This window comes from Lithobates pipiens, unplaced genomic scaffold (genome assembly GCF_037356315.1).
Source record: "Lithobates pipiens isolate NorthernLeopardFrog02 unplaced genomic scaffold, aLitPip1_a1.2 Scaffold_3, whole genome shotgun sequence".
NCBI classification, from domain to species: domain Eukaryota; kingdom Metazoa; phylum Chordata; class Amphibia; order Anura; family Ranidae; genus Lithobates; species Lithobates pipiens.
In genome coordinates this window covers 179,818,740-179,824,739 of record NW_027507790.1, presented here as the reverse complement: position 1 = coordinate 179,824,739, position 6,000 = coordinate 179,818,740, and positions in this window count along the sequence as shown.

Sequence of the window (6,000 nt, the reverse complement as noted above, 5' to 3'; positions counted from 1 at the left end):
TCAGGAGCCGGCGCTACACTAATGTTTGCAAAATGCATGATTCCTATTCAGTACCTGTTTATATTTGTACAATTAACACACAGTCACTGCACCGGTCATATATCGGGAAGAGGAAATAATAATGGGGGAAATCCACTAACTGTATAATAATGAAATCTTGCCCCAAGATTGATCAGCCATTGAGTGTCACAATGACCATGCCTGTGACAGGCCGTATCCCAGGTTCACAAAGCTGTGCTGCAAAAATATGGGTTAGTGTTGTATTACATTTGAATTACATTATAGCACATTTGTGAAATACAGGGAGATACAGGAATACCACACCAGTATCCTGCAGAATAATTACTGTAGGCTTTGTTTTGTAAAGAATTCAGAAAAATAAAGATTCTTACAAATATACTTTATTATACAGTATGCTATGAACAATATTTATTTAAAAGTGTCAGTAACTTGAAGCCTGTCTCTGCCAAGGTCCTTTGACCTGGGTTGGGTTCCTCTAACAGTGGCGGATTGATTTTCTATATGGATTGCATAGTTCCAGCACCACATAACTGAATGACCAGCAAGCCTCCCCTCTCCTGTCCAAGTAAGTATTCACTGATGTCAATGATCTACTTAGTTGTCTGTAAGGGGAGCATTCTTCCAACTAACCAACTGATGCAAGGAAGCATTCTTCCCACTGCCCACCAGTGTAATGGAGAATTCTTCCCACTAGCCACTAATGTAATGGAGAATTCTTCCCACTAACCACCAATGTAATGAACAATTAGTCCCACTAGCCATCAATGTAATAGAGCATTCTTCTCACTGACCACCGATGTACACATTTGCAAATGTGTGCAAACCAAATCCTCTGATTTTAATGTCAATTTTTAGGGTCTGCAGGCTAGCTGGCAAGTGTGCTGGGAAATCTTTGTTTGGGGTATGTACTACCCTTCCATATGCACCTTACTGCAAAGGCTAGTTATAGGCTGAGGTAGTTGCCACCTTTTTGTACAGTTAATTGAATTGGGTGCGGGGACATGCTGGGTGCCTTCAGCTGCAATTGTGCTATTGATATGCATCCCTGCGCCTTTAAGAAAGGGGGCTCCCTCCAGGCAAACTTGCCCTTAATGTATTCACTGCTATATATGCTTCAACTTGGGAGATTCTGAAAAATATATAGCTAGGACTGCAATTACAGAGGTGCCTTGAGGTAGGCACGGAAGCTTACATATATATTTGCAAATGTGTGCAAACACAACCCTTTGAGACCCATGATAAATGCTTACTGGCCCCCAGACTAACAAGGTTCGATGAATTAGATGCCACTGACTAGAGAGGGTGCAGGCTGGGGAAAGGTTCTTCTAGAACCAAACTGCACTTTAGAAATAGGAAGAGATAGCCCAGACACTGCACACTTTACCCAGCCCAAATGGTTAGCAAGTAAAAGCAGCTCAATTCATCCAACCTATGTCCTCAGCATGTTTCGCCCCACCCCATGATTAAGTCCCAGGGATGGGCCGAAACATGTTCGCGGCATGGCTTGGATGAATCGAGCTGATGCTGCTTATACCTGCTAACCACTCGGGCCAGGTGAGGTAAACAAAACCCTCCGTTTTTAACATGAATTGTTAGGGGCAATTTGTTTGTTTTTTGTTTTTTGCAGGCTGGCTGGTAATTTTGTATTTACTCAGGTTAAAAATAAAAAATAGTTTGATGATCTCAATCATTTAAGTGTTACAAGTATGCAAAAAAATATAAAAAATCCAGGAAGAGGGTAACCCACCTGTAAAAGTAATCCACTGGCTCTTTAGCCATTTGGATTACTTTTATTAGCTTCAGAATCTTCACCTGAAAAAAAATGATATCACCTTTTCAATCTCGCAACACACGGGTACGTCGCTGTAAGGCAAATGGTTAAAGTCTGTTCATGCCTTTATTTCCAATACTGTTTACATAAGTATGTATTGTATACACGGTCGGACATTCCGACAACAAAATCCATCAAATTTTTTCAGACGGATTTTGTGCCAAACTTGTCTTGTATACACACGGTGGGAAAAAGTTGTCGGAAAATCCGATCGTTCAGAATGAGGTGACGTTCGTTATGTACAACGGGACTACATAGAGGTTAGTAGCCAATAGCTTTGGTCTTGTAATTTAATCTGAGCATGCATGGCACTTTGTCAGTTGGAATTCTCTACAAACAATCGGAAAAAGTCAGATCGGATTTTGTTGTTGGAAAATTTTAGATCCAGCTCTCAAACTTTTTCCATCGGGATTTCCGACGGAAAAAGCCGGATAGAGCCCACACACGATCGGATTTTCCGACAACATACCGTAATCAGATCGGACCTTTTCCGTCTGAAAATCCGACCGTGTGTACAGGGCATATGATTTATTTTGTAACTTTTTCTATGCTGTGCCCTCCTAGGAATATTATATACAAAAATTATTTAAAACTGTATAGAACACACAAATCGGACGAGGCTGTTGCACTAACTCTATAAATTACATTACCTGGTTTAACTAACTTGTAACTGCTAGTCAGGGGTGGACTGACAACTCATGGGGCCCCCGGACAATAGGAGATTATGGGGCCCCCGGGCAATATGAGATTATGGGGCCACACAGTATACACACATACAGTATACAATCACACAGTATACACAGACATGTTTCTATTGGCTGAGAAGGTACTGGAGAGGTGAGGCAGCTATAATCTTGGGATTTTTAGACCAAAAGGATGTCGGTAAGGGACATTTCAGAGACAGATGTAAAAAAAAACTCAGATTTTTACATACTGTCCCTGGTTTTACTGAGGCTGGCAACCCTGATGGGGCGCCCTAGTGGCTCGGGGCCCTCGGGCAGTGCCCGAGTGGCCCAATGGTCAGTCCGCCCTTGCTGCTAGTGAGAGTAGTGCATGGTCTGCAAAAGCCTGTGTGCCAACATGCTGGAATGCAGAGTTAAGGTGGTTGCTCCATGGTTTTATTGCCACAAACCCCCTTACCCAACACAGTAACCAGAGGGGGTTATACACAGGCTGTGATGTTTTTCTTTGTGGCCACAGCAAACATTATACTCCTGTTGCATTCAACAGGCAGTACCGTCACAACCATGCTGCAAACTGCCTGCAATGCTCACAGTGGCAGCACACTGATGTGGGATTACAAGGTTAAAACAGGCAACGAGGAAGCAGCATATTGCCTCTCCGCTGCCCGTCAAATAATGCCCTCTGAAAAGCGATCCACCATGGACCAGTTTTTAGAGGGGCAGCAAGGCTGCACAAGCGTCAACAACAGGGCGGGATTAAGAACATCATGGGCCTGGTGCTGAGGATTATGGTGGGGCTTTTTATTAAAAATGCAAAGAATTTTATGTTATAACAAATTAAATTAAAGAGGGATTCTACCAAAAAAAAATATTAAAAGCCAGCAGCTATAAATACTACAGCTGCTGACTTTTAATAAATGGACACTCACCTGTCCCGGGTTCCAGCGATGTCGGCAGCCGAGGCCGATCAATCACTCGGCCCTCGGCTGTTGCTGCCACCATTCTAGGTGAGGGAATCAGGAAGTGAAGCGAATCGGCTTCACTTACCGGTTCCCTACTGCGCATGCGCGAGTCGCGCAGCGCAATAGGAATTCTCCACGCTGTCTCTGAGACCCGTGTGTGTCCCAGCAGACAGCAGCGGCAGGACAGGAAATGGCGTAGACTCCCACGGGAGTCTATGCCCAGAAGTGGGTGTAAATACCTGTCTTTGACAGGTATCTCCACCCCCCTCCCCCCTAAAAGGTGCCAATTGTGACACCGGAGGGGGGGAGGGATCCGATCAGCGGAGGTTCCAATTTAAGGTGGAACCCCGCTTTAAATAGAGAGAGGGATGATGAGAGAGAGATAAAGGGGATGAGAGAGGGGTGAGGGGTAAGGTTGCCACGTCATCATTTTAATCTAGGACACACATTAATTACACAGGTTCTGTGGCTGATTAAGGTGGTAATTAAACTCACTTGGTGCCTTATCTCCATTAAATCAGCCTTAGAACCTGTGATGATGTGGCAACCCTAGTGAGGGGTAAGGGAGGGAGGATGAGAAATAGAGGGGTTAGAGAGAGAGAGAGGATGCGAATGAGCATGTGTGGAAGCGACAGCAACACAGCCCGGCCAAGTCAAGTGATCGAAGACACAGAACCGGGAGGAAGACAGAGCGAAGATGGAACAAAAGTGTGGCCATTCTAGAGCTGGTAACATTGAGGATATTCAATATCATTTTAAAGAACTGTTTTTGTGTGTAAGAGACATAGGGGAGGAGTATGGATGGTATAAAACTGGGAAGTATGTGCAGGTGAGGCAGAGGGATGTGGAGGGTATAACAGTGGGCACTATGTACAGGAGAGGAGTGTGGAGGGTATGCCAGTGGGCAGTATGTACAGGAGAGGAGTGTGGAGGGTATAATGGGGGCAGTATGTATAGAAGAGGAGTGTGGAAGGTATTATGAGGGTGGTATGTACATGAGAGGAGTGTGGAGGGTATCACAGTGGGCAGAATGTACAGAAGAGGAATGTGGAGGGTATGACAGTGAGCAGTATGTACAGAAGAGGAGTGTGGAGGGTATGACAGTGAGCAGTATGTACTGGAGAGGAGTGTGGAGGGTATGACAGTGGGCAGTATGTACTGGAGAGGAGTGTGGATGGTATGACAGTGGGCACTATGTACAGGTGAGGAGGATGTAGGAATCTGGGAAGGAAAAATGTAAAGGTTTGTGGAAGGATGTTTAGGGACTGCGTAGTGGTTAAGCGGGTCGTACACACATTTAAATTAAGCCAATTAAGCAGAGACCAGCTATAGTCAATCTATGTATGGGCTAGCTGGTATGTACACAAGTCAGTCTATTAATCGACTTGAGTACAACCAGCCTGTCAGGTTTTCCCCAAAACAGTCAGTGCTGCCAGCTATAGTTAGCAACACTGATCATTGTATTCACTGGCAGAACACAATAACGCTGCAGGATTTATTCCCCCATCCACAGATCAGCAGGTGAGAAGGTGTGTGGGGACAGGCTGGGGAGAGAGGTCTGTCAGCAGGGGGGTGTGGGGTGATCATGGAGGGACATCAATCAGCGAGTGGGGGGAGTAACTGGGAGTGATATCTTTTGGAGCAGGGTCTGTCATCTGCAGGTTGGTGAAGGGAGGTGGCAAACATGGAAAGTGGCTGGAGAGTGACCTGGTTGGTGTGCGAGTGTGAAATGGATGATGTGTTTCAAGTTTCTTTCACATTTGCAGTAATGCTTACTGCCCTCTGAAAAGTGATCTGTGGTGTATTGCTTTTCAATGAGTGGTATAGCAGCAGCTGACAGGAGTTCATGAAGTGCTTTTTTTTTACATTGCTGAATGGCAGTTTTACATTGTTGGACTATGCTGCTACTGTAAGCGAGTTTGACCGGTTGTGCAGCCTGTCAAACTCTGCAGGCTCCAAGCTGTCCATTGAGCTCAGTGCCTCCGACAAGGCTCTGTGAGCTCATCCTCTCAGTCTGCTGCAAACAGAGTGTGCCAGCTTGTATTTAAACTGGACGTATGTAGCTTCTGACAGGCTACGCAAGGCGCCCTATATCTCCAGGACCATAGGTGATAGGAGCCCCAAATTTTTGACCAGTAGTGGGGTAGACCTTCCGCTATCTACCCCCTAAATTTGGGCTCTATGTGACCCCTGGTCGCCAAGCCACGACCCTCAAAGTCAATTTTTTTTTTTTTTTTTTGTGATTTATTTTTATTTTTTTAAATGGGCCTATCTTAACAGCTTAAGGACCGCCTCCTGCACATATACATCGGCAGAATGGCACAGCTGGGCACAATTACGTACCTGTACGTTGCTTTTTAAGTGCCCAGCCGTGGGTCTGGAGCGCGCCGGTGGCGGTGCGCTCCCGACCCAGTCCTGAGCTCCGTGACCGTGGCCGCGGTACCAGCAGACCCAATTGCCGCTTTGTAAACAGACCTCTCCCCATGCTTCCTACTGAGCCTGT